The sequence below is a fragment of the Moschus berezovskii genome, chromosome 21, assembly GCF_049115385.1.
Source record: "Moschus berezovskii isolate FMDL1 chromosome 21, NW_MosBer_1.0, whole genome shotgun sequence".
Classification (NCBI taxonomy): domain Eukaryota; kingdom Metazoa; phylum Chordata; class Mammalia; order Artiodactyla; family Moschidae; genus Moschus; species Moschus berezovskii.
This window is the reverse complement of record NC_142480.1, coordinates 52,544,658-52,560,603: the sequence shown is the minus strand read 5'-3', so window position 1 is coordinate 52,560,603 and position 15,946 is coordinate 52,544,658. Positions and strand designations below refer to the sequence as shown.

At 40.6% G+C, this 15,946-nt stretch overlaps 1 protein-coding gene across 2 annotated transcripts in view; it reads left to right on the top strand.

Moving 5' to 3' along the window:
* The window catches only part of AGBL1 (AGBL carboxypeptidase 1), a 943,700-nt gene that overhangs the window by 550,263 nt on the left and 377,491 nt on the right, over positions 1-15,946 (top strand). The gene's annotated exons all lie outside the window — the stretch shown is intronic.

Here is a 15,946-nt window from a genome sequence, read left to right as displayed (position 1 = left end):
TAATACTTTAATGTGCTTAAAAATTACCTCAGGATTGTGTATAGTGCAGATTTTTGAACCACATCTCTGTTTGACCTGGGGTTTGGCCCAGGAATCTGCATTTTGTCAAGCACTCCTGGGAATTTCGATTCTTAGTCACCGAGAGATGAGGTGGGACACCCAGAGGTAAAACAAGAGATGGTTTTAAAGCTAGTTTTTGTAGTTTCTGTTTTTGTTCTCTTTCTCCTGATTTGCTCTGGGCGATAGAGACTTTTTCATGGCTTTTATTGTAAAGTCTCAAATTTTCTGCCTCCCCCCACCTTTAAAATTTTTTTTCCGGTTTATATGTTGTGTTTCATCTGTGCTTTTAGGTAACTGGCTTAGTTCTCCCAGAAAAATTGTATTTAAAAACTAATATCCCAGTGAGTTGAAAGAGATTTTTGGTTTTGTTTATTTTTCTAGTTTTTTGGACAGCATGAAGTTAAAGTTTCTTTTTTAAAAAATTTTAATTGGAGGCTAATTACTTTACAGTATTGCATTGGTTTTGCCATACATTGACATGAATCTGCCCCAGGTGTACATGTGTCCCCATCTTGAAACCCCCTCCCACCTCCCTCCCCATCCCATCCGTCTGGGTCATCCCAGTGCACCAGCCCCAAGCATCCTGTATCATGCATCGAACCTAGACTGGCGATTTGTTTCACATATGATAATGTACATGTTTCAGTGCCATTCTCCCAAATCATCCCACCCTTGCCCTCTGAGTCCAAAAGACCGTTCTATACATCTGTGTCTCTTTTGCTGTCTCATATATAGGCTTGTAGAACAAAAGTGTCTAGGAACTGATATAATTATATACCAAATTGTTTGCCTTTGTGTACACTTTTCTGGGGAAAGCGTCTACAGTTTTTTTAGATATTTTAAAAGGGAGAGCAACCTCCCCACCCCCTGACACACACACACACACACACAAACATTAAGAGCTCATGCTTTAGTTTATTGAATCCAAGATTTCCAGGGAGCCTATCACAGCTTCCTAGCGTCTGCTTTTAAATCAGCCCTAGAAGTGTTTGACTTGACTTTGTGAAAATCAAATGGGGTCTGTAAATTGCTGACTAGCTGTCTACTTATCAATTAGCACAAGAACAATGATGCATCTCATTAAGTGTGTTTTAGAGTAACTTCAATCTAAATCTTCTGTGATTACCCATAGGACAATAATGTTTTCAAGATTCTGCTTTGTGCAGGTGGTCATTTGGAATGAGAAACAGCTGTCAAGCTTCTCCTGGGATTAATGCAGAGTCTCAGGCCCCACCTACTGTTTCAGGATCTGCCTTGTAATAAGATCCTCAGGTGATCCATGTTCCTAGGAAAGCCCTGATTTAGAAGATCCTTGGTTTGCTGAAAGGGCTTCCCAGGTGGCTCAGTTGGTAAAGAATCCACCTTCAATCCAGGAAACTCAGGTTTGATTTCTGGGTCCAGAAGATCCCCTGGAGGAAGAAATGGTAACCCACTCTAGTATTCTTGCCTGGAGAAGTCCATGGGCAGAGGAGCCTGGTGAATTGCAGTCCATGGGGTTGCAAAGAGTCGGATATGACTGAGCATGCATTCATACGTATGATTGGTTGGCAGGGCCTTGAGAAAGGATTAGAGGTCCAAAAAGGGAAAACTTAGGGAACTCTAACTTTTCTGTTAGACAAGGACATTGTTCCCAGAATTTTCGTGAGCTGGAATGAGGTGCTGTATGTGAATGTGATTTAAAAGGTTAACATAATCCCTAATATGAGACCTTTAAAAAAATAGAGTATAATTGCTTTACCATGATTTGTTAGTCTCTGCTGTACAATTAAGTGAATCAGCTGTATGTATACATACACCTTCTCCCTCTTGAGACTCCCTCCCACCCGCCATGTCACCCCTGTAGGTCATCACAGAGCACCGAGCTGAGCTCCCTGTGCTATCCAGCAGCTTCCCACTAACTATTTTACACACGGTAGTGAATATATGTCAGTGCTACTCTCCCAATCCATCCCACCCTCTCCTTCCCCTGCTATGTCCACAAGTCCATTCTCCAAGTCTGTGTCTCTGTGCTTGCCTTGCAAACAGGTTCATCAGTACTATCTTCAACATGAGACCTTTTGTTGGTATCTGCAAATATTTTAATGCTAGATGAGTTTGTTGTTGCTTTTTTTCCCACTATACTTTCTATTCTATATCAACCTTCCCCATTCTGGGGCTCAGAACAGAAGAAAGTGAAAGTGAAGTCGCTCACTGTGTCCAGCTCTTCACAACCCCATGGACTGTCGCCCTCCAGGCTCCTCTGTCCATGGGATTCTCCAGGCAAGAATACTGGAGTGGGTTGCCATTTTCCTCTCCAGGGGATCTTCCCGATCCAGGGATTGGACCCGGGTCTCCCGCATTGGAGGCAGACGCTTTAACCTCTGAGCCAGAGGACCATTTCCCAAACATCTGCTTTGTCATTAGAATGACACTCCATTCCTTTGTAGAGAAAACTATGAAATCGAAATGCTAATCTATCATTTTAGTATGAAACTCTATTTGAATCTTTCATGTCAATCCCCTTTCTTTCTCTTTTTTTAATGAACAGTGATTCAACAAGTATTGCCTTAATATTCTGCTTTTGTTTTGGTTTCCTAACCTCTTTATATATCTCAAAACACATAATGAGCTATTTATTAACTCACTGCAGGCTTAATGATATAGTGAAATATGTTCCTCATTCTGTATCCCCCCCATTCCATAAAGTCTGTCAGCCTTATGATTAGAATGTTAAAAGGAATTAAATAAAAATCAAGAGGCAGAGATGCTAATAAGGTTGCCAGCAGGGGCCTTTCCCAGGATTTCTAAAGCTCTGGGAGCTGTGAGTTTTAAATGCCCATTGTAGAAAATGGTTCATTGTATCAAAAATAAGGTCAGAATCAGGCAGCACAGGATAATCCAATGAGCCTCTGATGACCTCTGATAGGTTAAAAATAATTTGATTTCTAAAGACCAGGAAGAAGAAAAGATGGTTTATCTCTGTAAATCTTTCTCTCCTCATGTGAGTAATGTAAATGCAAGAACCCAGATGACCTAAGGGAGCAGATATAAAAACAAAGAAAGAATTCATTTAATATAGGTTGGTTTTTTTTTTTTTTTTACTCCATTGCACAGCATGCGGGATCTTAGTTACCTGATCAGGGATCAAACCTATGCCCCTTGCAGTGGAAGTGAGGAGCCCTAACCACTGGACTGCCTGGGAACTCCCTAATCTAATTATTAAACATTTTGCACAGAGAAAATGGATTGGCCCAGCCTGAGATTCATTTCTCTGGTTCTTGGTGCATGATTGAGTTCTTTGGGGTAGCATCTCCTTACAAATGTGCTGCGAAGGGAGGATTCAGGTTTTGGAAGGATTGTCTGTGGGGTTGTCTCCTCTACAACATGGAGTGGACCACAATACCATCCTTAACTGGGGGGTGGAGGGGCAGGTAATGGTTCTATTTTTCCAGCTACCTTTTCCATATTATTTATCATATTTTCACATCAGTGGAGTAGACTTGGAAATTTCTATTTATAAAACTGTGCAGTGGTTCTCTTTATACATCTATTTTCCATTGAATATAAATGAGAAGAGAACATTTTAGAATACTTTGAACCGTGTTGTCAGAAGGTAGGCAGTAGACATTTTTATATGGATTTATAATTGTTTTATCAGTTGGTTAGCACATGTTTATTAGGTATCTACTTTGTTTTAAGCTGAAGCTGGGGACTTGAGGATATATATAGAAAGCTAAAAGCACTTAGCCAAAGTCAGATACATGGTCAATTCATCTTCATTTTGCATTCATTCTTTCTTTCATTCATCATTCAATAAACATTAAAAAAAATCCAGACAATATGTTAGGTGCCAACAATGTGACAGAGAGTAAAACTGACAGCTTCTTACTCTCCCATAGTTTATGGTTCAGACAGAAAGGAAGTTAATTAAGTAAGCAATAGCAACAGAGAGTCATATAAAACAACTGGGTGCTGTAAGAAACACAGAAAGAGATCATTTAGACCTTCCTTAAATGTTTTTGAGCAGAATATAAATTATTCATAAGTTATTTTTGTTTTGCAAAATTGGGGAAGGTAACTTTTGTAATGAAATAGAATGTAATTGATGGAAAGTTGGATAGGCTCCAGAGAAGGCAATGGCACCCCACTCCAGTACTCTTGCCTGGAAACTCCCATGGACGGAGGAGCCTGGCAGGCTGCAGTCCATGGGGTCGTGAAGAGTCAAGACATGACTGAGCAACTTCACTTTCCCTTTTCACTTTCATGCATTAGAGAAGGAAATGGCAACCCACTCCAGTGTTCTTGCCTGGAGGATCCCAAGGATGGAGGAGTCTGGTGGGCTGCCGTCTCTGGCATAGAGTCGGACACGACTGAATCGACTTAGCAGCAGCAGCAGCAGCAGGATAGGCTCAGGAAGTTCTTGACTTTCGTTTCATCCCAGTTTCCTTTCATGCTACTTTCTTCTCCTTGCCTATTTCTAAACCTCACCATGGAATTCCATGATGGTGGCATGTGTTAGGCTGCATCTAGGTCCACTGGAGCACTCAACTATTAATATAATATCCTGCTCCTTATTCTACCATGCCTTCCTTGGCAAGACACAGAAATGTTTTGCAGGTGTTTCTGACGCTTATAGTTGACTACAGCTCCCTGAAGACACACATTCAAATCAGAAAGATAAAAAATGTCTCAAAATCCTTCTTAGGCTGATAATGAATGATGAAATATAAATAAGGGTAATCTTGATTACTTTATAAAATGAATTTCTATATACCCCCAAGTATTCCTGAAAGCAGCAGCAATCACAGCAATAAAAATACCTTCCCTTTGCAGAGTGGTTTATAATTTGGAAAATGCTTTTATAAACTTTATTGTCTCAGATGAGACAGAAAACCACCATAGACCAAGCATGAGAGAAAATGAAAGTGAGAGATAAGGAAAGTGAGTCAGGAATGAGATGGAAAGTAATGTAAAGTGTATTGCTGGCCAAATCCAGCAGGGAGGTTTGCTCATCTCCGTGGGGTGTGTCCAGACAGGCTATGTGGAACCATTTACTAGAGGGGTTGTAGAGAGGGAAGAAGGAGAGACTTATCTGCTTGCTGCAGGCTTCTCCCCTTCCTGTCTCCTAGAGACCAAGTGTGTCCCCAGAGAGTTGAACTGTCTGGCCTCTTTTACAACCATTCATCTAAGTCCAGAGATGGTGAGGGGAACTAGAAACTCAGGGTGTGAGGCCGGTTGGCCTGCTATGGTAGCCAGAATGGAGGAGGTTCTCTTCGGACAGTAACTGGTCTGCTCCAGAGTGTGGAACTGTGAGAGTCCAAGCAGAACTGGGGTTTCCTAAAGGCTTCCTTGGTGGCTCAGTTGGTAAAGAATCCACCTGCTAATGCAGGAGACTTGGATTCAATCCCTGAGTGGGGAAGATCCCCTGGGGAAGGAAATACAACTCATTCTAGGATTCTTTTCCTGGAAATCCTGTGGACAGAGGAGCCTGGCAGGCTGCAATCCATTGGGTCACAAGAGTTGGACACAACATAGCGACTAAAATTACCACCACCAAGGCACCACTGAGGGTCCCACAGCTGATGTCACCACGGAAATCTGAGAAGGCACCTAACATATGTCCTACATAATTCCCCCCAAAATCTTTTTTTTATTGTTAATTATAAACATTGTAAAACACAAGTTGATAATACTCAACAAAAATATTCATAACTTTGATCCTAAAGTTTCACTTCCAGAAATTTAATCCCCAAAATGCACAAAGATATGATATACAAGGATATCATTACTTGTTAGTAATGAAGAAATGGAAAGGATCTAAATTCCCACCAGTAGAGGATTGGAGAAATAAACATCGTCTGTTTAATGACAGATGACTTGGACTAGGCAGGAAGATAACTACATTCACATGGTCTTCAGCATTTCTATACACTAACTCCATTATATATTGGCTGTATTTTGGGTAAATTATCTATTCCTTTTAATCGTTATTGTACTCACTAGAAAAAAATGAGGATAATGATTGTACTTTCTTCAGCATATTTGTATGTGAAGCATTCAGTAGACACAAAATGCTAACTAATCTTTGTCTTTACCATCATCCTCCTCCTATAATCTCCCGTAAATATAAGTAATATATATGAATGTTTCATGCATATTTATATGTAGTTCAGAAAAGATGTATTGCAGGAGCCAAGCAAGGAGAATGGGTAACTTATGCTCAAAAGACTTGAATTCTTTTGGGTGGATCTCAGTTAAGTTTTTAAGGAGAGAATGAGGGCATCTCCCTTATGTATTGTTAAACTCAAACTACTGACATGAATACCAAGATAAAGAAAATTTATGAGGCATTCAAAATGCTTGCTAATTTGTCAGTTGTAGAATTAGAATTTAAGCTGTGTTGTAATTAGAATTAAAACACACTAAATCTTGTGTTACTCAATGATACCACGTCGCCTCATGTTGATGAAATTTTCTGGTGTCACAAATCTGGGACAAGCAATTATTGAGTTACAGATAAAAATTTGTGTCTAAAAAGATTGTAGCAAAATAGAATCATGGGCATAATATCAAAAGAGGAATTTAATATGGATAATTTCAAAGTCCAGCATTTGGTTAAAACCAAGAGAAATCACTCCTGTACAAGAAATTTTATAAAAAATATTTAGGGATTTTACTTACTGGTAATGTAATATGATTAAATTGTGAATTATGACTGTTGGAAATGTGAATATGATAGTCAATTGCATTAAAATTATCATAATGCTTAGAATGAGAAAGCTGATATTTCTGCTTTCTCCAGCTCAGTCTAATTGCACTGAGAAAAATGTGTTCCATTCAGTAATATGACCTGATTTTCAGGCACTTAAGGGAGAATTGCAATAGAAGTATGCAATGGTCAGGTAGAACGAGCCTTTGGAGCCATCATAAGGATGATGGTGTTTACTTTCAAGGCTCAGGAAACTCAAACAGGGGCTCTGTATCAACCTAGAGGGATGGGATGGGGAGGGAGATGAGAGGGAGTTTCAAAAGGGAGCGGGAATATATGTATGCTGCTACTGCTAAGTCACTTCAGTCGTGTCTGACTCTGTGTGACCCCATAGACAGAAGCCCACCAGGCTCCCCCGTCCCTGGGATTCTCCAGGCAAGAACACTGGAGTGGGTTGCCATTTCCTTCTCCAATGTGTGAAAGTGAAAAGTGAAAGTGAAGTCGCTCAGTCGTGTCCGACCCTTAGCGACCCCACGGACTGCGGCCTACCAGGTTCCTCCATCCATGGGATTTTCTAGGCAATAGTACTGGAGTGGCTTGCCATTGCCTTCTCCGGGATATATGTATGCCTATGGCTAATTCACATTGAGGTTTGACAGAAAACAACAAAACTCTGTAAAGCAATTATCCTTCAATAAAAATAATTTAAAAAAGATAAAATGTGTCCATCGATAAAATTTTAAAAGAGAAGTAATGAGACCCTACTTGTGGTTTAACAGCTGTATGCTGTCTGGGACTGGGGACAACAGTCCATGGTTGGAAGGAGGGCAGAAGTCTTGAAAACAAACAGGAGAGACAAATTCAAGAAATATTCAGAGGGCTTCCCTGGTGATTCAGTGGTTAAGAATCTGCCTTGCAATTCAGGGGTCATGGATTCAGTCCCTCGTAGGGGAACTAAGATCCCACATGCGGTGGGACAACTAAGCCCAATGGCTACAACTAGAGACACCCGCGTGCCGCAGCAAGACAAAGTGGTGTGTTGAACTAGAGAAAGCCTGCGTGCTGCGACAAAGATCTAGTGCAGCCAAATAGACACGTATGTATATTCAGGAGGCGATAAGGGGCTGAGTGAGGTAGTGAGGGGTGAAGAAATGGGGAGGGGCTAGGATGATTCAGGTTTCTGGACTAGATTCAAGGTCGGAAGTGTGAGAAGTGGAACTATCTTGTGGGCATGCGTGAGAGAGAAAGGATGCTCAAATGCATCAGGCGGTAAAGCATAGGCAAGGGAACTCAGTACTACTTTTAATATTGCACAGGAAACCAAAGAAGCAGGTCTAGCTTGATGGATAAACTCTGTGGCCAGTTCCCTTGGAGAAGTTTGTGATTTTGTCATCAGAGCACTAATGGAAAAGAATGTGAAATTGCTCTATTAACCTTATGAGAAACTTTCGAACATATACTCATTACTGCTGCAACACCACTGACCTTATCCTCATTGCAGCTCAATTTAAATTCTAATGCTTATTATTCTACATCCCCCAAAATTCTTGTTATATGTTTGCTTATTGCTACTAGATTCCTAAATGCAAATCTGTATGTTTGGTATTATTTTGACTGGAGAAAAAAGCCCTGGGTCAAATTTGAATATATATGCTTTTATTTCCTAACCATGTTATAGAAAAACAGTATGGCTCATAAATGTATGAACTTGTATCTATGACTACCATTTCTTTTGTCATTTTGATATTACTTTCTAGACTTTGATCATAAGCACATATTTACAGATTTGTCATATACTTGTGAATCATTTATTTACTTTTATTATTTTTTTCAACTGTATTCTGCAAGCCAAATGGTGTGGCCAGAAAGAAAGAAAAGAAAAGAGAAAGCTCTCAGGCCAATGTTGACACTAAGGAGGTCCAGAGAAGGGAAGTCAAAGGAGGAATAGAAAACCATGTTATGCAAACTGGGACTTGAACCCACAGTCTAATTTTAATATTTGTGTTTATTTATTTCTTTGACTGTAGTGGGTCTTAGTTGCAGGACATGGGCTCTTTAGTTGTAGTATGATGGATCTAGTTTCCTGACCAGGAGTTGAAACTGGGTCCCCAGCTTTGGAAGCATATGTCTTCGTCACTGAACCACCAGAGAAGTACCCTGAACCCATGATCTTTTAACTGAGATCACACACTTGGTCTCAGAACTTAACAGACCTCAGTTCTTGATGTCTCATCACAGAAAGAATTCAGTGAGAGACAAAGTGACAAATGAAAAATGGATTTATTTAGAGAGAAACACACACCATAGACAGAATGTGAGCCATCGCAGAAGGTAAGATCACCTGTGAATTGTCTTTAATTAACATTGTATCATAAGAGTTTCCCACTTTTCTCTGGAAGCATCATGCTTCTAGCAACTACATTTTCCCCCAACGTTGCATTTATTACACTGCAAGTTACTTGAATTGTTATACATTTAGTTTTCTTCCAAATTTTTGGCTGTTTTATGCAACTCTCAGGAAAAGATCTTAACCTATAAACTTTTCCCTACTCACCACCATGTTTTCAACTAATAGATTAGAGTTCCAAAGTGGAATTTCTAGGTCTAAGTGCTTTAAAAAAATATAGAACTGGATATTGCAAAATATCATTTACCGAAATAAAACCTGTGTTGGCCTTGATTCTTTGCTTATGGTCAGTATGAGTAGTTGCATTTTCACTTGGGCTTTTTAATTTAACCGTATATATAACAAATTTGGGCTTCCCTGGTGGCTCAGATGGTAAAGAATGTGCCTGCAATGAAGGAGACCCTCTCTCAATCCCTGGGTAGGGAAGATCCTCTGGAGAAGGAAACAGCTACCCACTTCAGTATTCCTGCCTGGAGAATTCCATGGACAGAGGATTCTGGTGGGCTACAATCCATGGGGTCACAAAAGGTCAGACATGACTGAGCGACTGACACTTTTACTTTTGATAGCACATTTAAAGCGAATGAATGGACAACTAAGCATAGGAAGGAAGGCAGCACACAAATATAATGGCCACTTTTGTTTTAAAAAATAATTCTTAAATTCTGGCATCTCATAATTTTGATAGGTTCCTTCTTACTTTCTTTTTACCTCCAGATCTGGTAATGGCAAGATTGAGTGGCAAAATTTATATTTTTTCACTCAGCTATATTGTCATAGAAAGGAATTCATGGATTTGTTTGTCAATTTACTTTTTAAATTTTGCGAAATGATGTCCTAAAAGACCATTGAAACAGCCATCGGATTGACTTCCAAATTGGATCATCATTTTATCATTCATTTAAAATCTCATTTACCCCTGAAAAGCATTGCCAGTTTCCATAACAAATCAATTTTTGTGTCCTAATGCTCCTCAGACTCTCCTCAGTTACCCATGAATGGGTTGAGTACAGCTGTTCATGATCAACCCCTAAATATAACCCAGAAATGAAATCTTTCTCCCCCAAATCTCCCTGATATAGATACTTCTTCACTGGCTCAACATTGGCAGAGAAATAAGACCATTTGTAGTCTCTGTTGGGAACCATTAAAGAGATTGCCAAGCGAAGTGGTGAAATGGAAGCCAGAAGCCTTCTCTTCATCCAGCACATGAGATATGAGTTTAATATAGATTATGAGTTTCTTAGGCAATGAGTATGGGTGTCTGTTGGCAGTTGGATTACTGAAGGAGGAATCTATCTCAGAGTTTTTCAGTTCTGCGCTATTGACATTTTGGTCTGGGCAATTCTTTTTGAGGGGCTCTCCTGTGCATTGTAGGATGTTTAGTAGCATCTGTGGCCTTCACCACTAGATGCCAGTAGTAACTGCTAGTTGTGACCACTAAAACCAGCCATAGTTGAAAACTGCTGATTACCTGCAGTTGCTTGGTTTTCCAAGTCCTCTCTTTGAATCTTGCTTGGATTCATTACCTACAAATTCAGAAGATTGAACTGGATGATACTTAGTTAGCCTCTAGCTCTAAAGACATCTGAACACGCGGAGACCTGAGAAACAGATTTAATGTCTTTAGTGGTGTTGGTTTAATTGCAAAGTTGTGTCCAAATCTTCCAACCACATGGATTATTGCCCATCAGGCTGCTCTGTCCAAGGGATTTCCCAGGCAAGAATATTGGAGTGGGTTGCTATTTCCTTCTCCCAGGTTGAACCCAGGTCTCCTGCATTGCAGGCAGATTCTTTGTTCCGTAAGATTTTTCAAACTCTAGACCTTTGTGATTCCTGAAGTTCAAAAATTGCTACAATGGGGGACTTCCCTGGTGATCCAGTATTAAGAATCTACCTTCCAAAGCAGGGGGTGTGGGTTCGATTTGTGGGGGGAACTAAGATCCCACATGCCACAGGGCAGTTAAGTCTGTGCGCCTCAACTACTGAGCCCACACCCCACAACTAGAGAGTCTGCTTGCTGCAATGAAAGATCCCACATGACGGAGCTAGGATCCAATGCAGCCAAATAAATAATAAACATTTGGAAAAAATGCTACGGTGTTGTGAAACTGTTTTAAAAGAAACACCATGATGTTGTCAGTTGGGGAATGTAAACAAGATAGGCTACTGTTTTCTCTAGGAAAAAATAACAAAAATTGTTAGAGACCAGAACTTGAAATTTTATTTGTACTAATGCCCTAAAGTATCCCAGATTGGAAGCAAGCTGGGATATGTTAGAGTTGAAGATGGCAGAAAAGTAGCCAACCCTGAGAAGAAAATAGGAGTGAAGACAAAACCAATAGATATTATTGAAATACCAATAGATAATATTGAAAATACCCACATCATTTCTTTTAAACATAAAATAATCAGATGATAGGAGTAAAAAAATGGTCCAAGGAATTGAGGAACTGATTTCCTAAGAGCACACGTGTCTGTTGGAAGGTTTATTCTTTCATCACTCGGTTGCTTAAGTTTCACAAGGACGAGAGACTAGCTAGGTGTGAAATCCATGAACTGCTTTCAGAGTACATTGAAAGGAATGACTAATACATTTAGAATACTGTTGAGAAACAGAAGCTCAGGAGTTCTAGGATGGCCAAGAGGGTGGAGCGGGAAATAGGTGATTAAGGAGAGCAAGCCACGCTTCACATTTCACTGCCATCACCGTGTAGAGAGCTTTTGTGATGGTTGGTGACTCTTTGGACACACAGGCATGCTGCCTGTCAGCACACCCCACGCGCCGAATAGAACCAATGGATTTGGGTCCAGCTTCACAGACAAGGTCATTCTCGTCTGCAAAATAATGCTTGACAAAATTCAATCAGAAAGAATAAGGGATATTAAATCTGTCTTTCTTTTGCTTGGTCTCTCTCACCCTCTCTTTCTCTCCTAACCTTGCACCTCTAAACCATCCAGCAGGGCAGTTTCATAGTCATACACTGACCAATCATGACTGTGAAGGATAACTAGTAATGTTATTTAAGTGCTTACCATGACCTTGAAATCTGGCTTGGCCTTAACCTCGTAATATATTATAATAGAATACTATTAGAGCTTACTCTGTACTCTTATGTTTGCATGTGTTAGATTAGCTGTCAATATAAACCTTTAAGGTTGTTGTTTAGTCATTGAGTCATACCCAACTCTTTGCGACCCCATGGACTATGGCCCACTAGGCTCCTCTGTCCATGGAACTCTCCAGGTAAGAATACTGCAGTGTGTTGCCACTTTCTTGTCCAGGGGATCTTCCCAACCCAGGGATTGAACCCACATTTCCTCTGTCTCTGGCATTGGCAGGCGGATTCTTTACCACCTCTTTGAATAAGGAAACTTGAGCAGGGTGTAGTTAGGTAACATGTCCAAAGTCATAGAGAGTAAGTTGAAAGAGCTGTGATGTGGCTTCCTTGAGCTTGCTATATAGCATGGTCTTAACTTCATTCTAACCACCAACTGATGCATAGATATTATTTTTATTTTTTTCCCCACAGATGAGGAAGTTGAGGTACAGGGAGGTTGAATCACCTGTCAAAGTCACCTAGAAATCAAGTAAGGAGTCAGGATTCCAACCCAGTTGGCCAGCAATCAATGGTTGTGCCATGTACTCTTTGCCCACTGCGGGGCAGCTACAAGGATGTGTACTAAGCCACTGCCAAGTGCAGAGGATGTCATTGGAGTAACACACAGGATGGTGTGCTTCCCTGGTTCAGAGAAGAAGGATGTTACATTTGGTTGCTTGTAAGGGGTTGTTCAAGAAGGCTTCCTGGAAGGAACAGAATTCACTAGAACTTTGGAGAATGGGCTAATTTTATAGGTAGAAATTGAAGGGAGGGATTTCAGGAAGATTAAACAACATAAGCAAAGGCACAGAATTTTGCAGGATAGGCCTGAAAATGTTCAGTTAGTCATGGAGAAGTTTAAGGCAGAGAAAAGGGGCTAGCCTTTCCTGAAACACATAAGCTATGCCTTCCTGGAAGATTTTCTTGAAAGTACAGCAATTCAGGGAAACTGAGAACTCAGGGGGAAAAAAAAAGTTTGGATTAGAGATAGATTTGGGCACACTGGCCAAAGCTGTGTGCCTTAGAAAGTGACCAAGGACAGCCTCAGAAAGTGACCAAGAATAAGGCAGATACTGCCATGGGGACATCTATGTTAATCAGGCAGGAGTGTCTGTGCTGGGTCGCCTCCAGAAGTGGGGATCTGTAAGATAAAGCTCACAAGATGAGAGTCACAGGCTGGTAGGAAACCTTTTAGTCTCCCACAGTCCCTGAGGACTCACTAGAAAGCCAGTTATCTTTCAACATGACCCTCTTTATGAAACACATAACTAGTATGTAGATGTATTCATAGGGAAAGCATTGTTAATAGCTAACTTACGTATGCTGTACACTACTGTCAGTGATTTTAAATATTAACTCATCTAAAGGTATCAATAATGTTTAATTGCACAATTAGAAAATTACACTTACAGATAAGGATAATGTGTATGACAAGCATTTTACAATCTGAATTATACTTTCATTAATAGAATGTTGTGACATTTGAAATCAGAGTGAGTCTGGGTTGACTGTTCTCATCACACATTATACATTAGTGTTAGTTGCTCAGTTGTGTTGACTCTTGTGACCTCATTGACTGTAGCCCGCCAGGCTCCTCTGTCCATGGAATTCTCCAGGCAAGAATCCTGGAGTGGGTAGCCTTTCCCTTCTCCAGGGGATCTTCCCAGTCCAGGGATCCAACTCAGGTCTCTCACATTGCAGGCAGATTCTTTATCATCTGAACCACCAGGGAAGCCCTACTCTACTGACTACTGACAAGGAATACAGTCTCTTCAATGAAAACGTGTAAAGAACCTCAGCTTTGGGGCCTCCATCTCTTAACTCTGTTATCAAAGACTCTGAGGCAGTTGATCCCCTCCAGTGATTGCTGTGAAATGAGGATGCAGCCAATAGAAATTCTGCCTGCCCAAACAGCGGGGCGGTCCGGATAGAAAACCATCAACAGCAGTAGCTATTGAGGATAATTCTGTATTCTGTGCCCTGAATGGGGAAAGTTCCTGCAGGGAGTGCTGTGATCTGTCAGGTTTGGCTTTTCAACATTTTTGATAAGGCTGAAGCTCACGTAAACCTACATCTCATTTGCCTGGTGTCAGGCACCACAGCCAGATAATCCAATCAAATTCAGCCCTTGCAGTGTGTGTAAGGCTAACTGAGATGGAACACAGTAGGCTCACCTCCAAAGCAGAGAAATACTCTTCCTGTAGTATTCTGTTTGCAGTCCAAATAAGCTTTGTTTTTTGTTCTCCTTCTCAGACAAAAATTTAACCTGCCCTTAGGAGGAGGCACAGAAACTGAACAAACACCCATATTTGTTTAGAGTGGCTGACCCTTCCTTAGGAAAAACTAGAGCAAATGTCTTTTGATTTTTTTTTGTTAAACCTTTGTTAATTTTTGATTGCAAATAATATGTGTAATCAGTGTTCACTGAGGTGCCTGAGAAAATAGTGATTGGGGAACAATGCAAAAATTTTAAACATCCCTCATGCACTTTTGCCATTTTCACGTATGTCTTTCCAGAATCTTCATGCATATATTTGTATACTAAGTACGTTTGCTGGTCAGTCACTAAATTGTGTCTGACTCTTTGCAACCCTGTGGACTATAGCACGCCAGGCTTCCGTATCCTTCACTATCTCCCAAAGTTTACTGAAACTTCATGTCCATTGAGTCAGGATGCCATCCAACCATCTCATCCTCTGTTACCCCCTTCTCCTTCTACCCTCAGTCTTTCCCAGCATCAGAGTCTTTTCCAATGAGTCAGCTCTTTGCATCTGATGGCCAAAGTATTGGAGCTTCAGCTTCAGCATCAGTCCTTCCAATGAATATTCAAGGTTGAATAACTTTAGGACTGACTGCTTTGATCTCCTTGAAGTCTAAGGGACTCTCGAGTCTTTTCCAGCACCACAGTTTGAAACCATCAATTCTTTGGTGCTAAGTATATAAGCACATATAAACAAGTAGTTTTAAAAGTATGAGAGTGACCTGTAATTGTTTTGAAATCTATCATTTGGGGGTTCAGTTCAGTTCAGTTCAGTCGCTCAGTCGTGACCAACTGTTTGCAACCCCATGAATCACAGCACGCCAGGCCTCCCTGTCCATTGCCAACTCCCGGAGTTCACTCAAACTCATGTCCATCGAGTCGGTGATGCCATCCAGCCATCTCATTCTCTGTCGTCCCTTTCTCCTCCTGCCCCCAATCCTTCCCAGACTGAGTCTTTTCCAGTGAATCAACTCTTTGCATGAGGTGGCCAAAGTACTGGAGTTCTAGCTTTAGCATCAGTCCTTCCAATGAACACCCAGGATCGATCTCCTTCAGAATGGACTGGTTGGATCTCCTTGCAGTCCAAGGGACTCTCATTTGGGGGTATATATTTTTTTAATTCTGAAATTATTTCACTTACAGAAATTTTGCAAGAACAGTATTAAGTTCTGATCATCCATATTTATCAACAGTTTGCATTTTGCCCAATTTGCTTTATAATTCTCCTTCTGTCTTTCCTTCTGTCTTCCCTTCCTTACCTGCTTCTCTCCCTCCTCCCTCTTCCCTCCTATCATCCATCAATCTACATCTTTATTTCTCTAATCTATCCTCTATGTATCTATCCACCTATTATTCTGAATCATTTGAGAGTAACTGGAGACATCATGCCTTTTTAGTGTGTGTTTCCTAAAAACAAGGACATTCTCTTG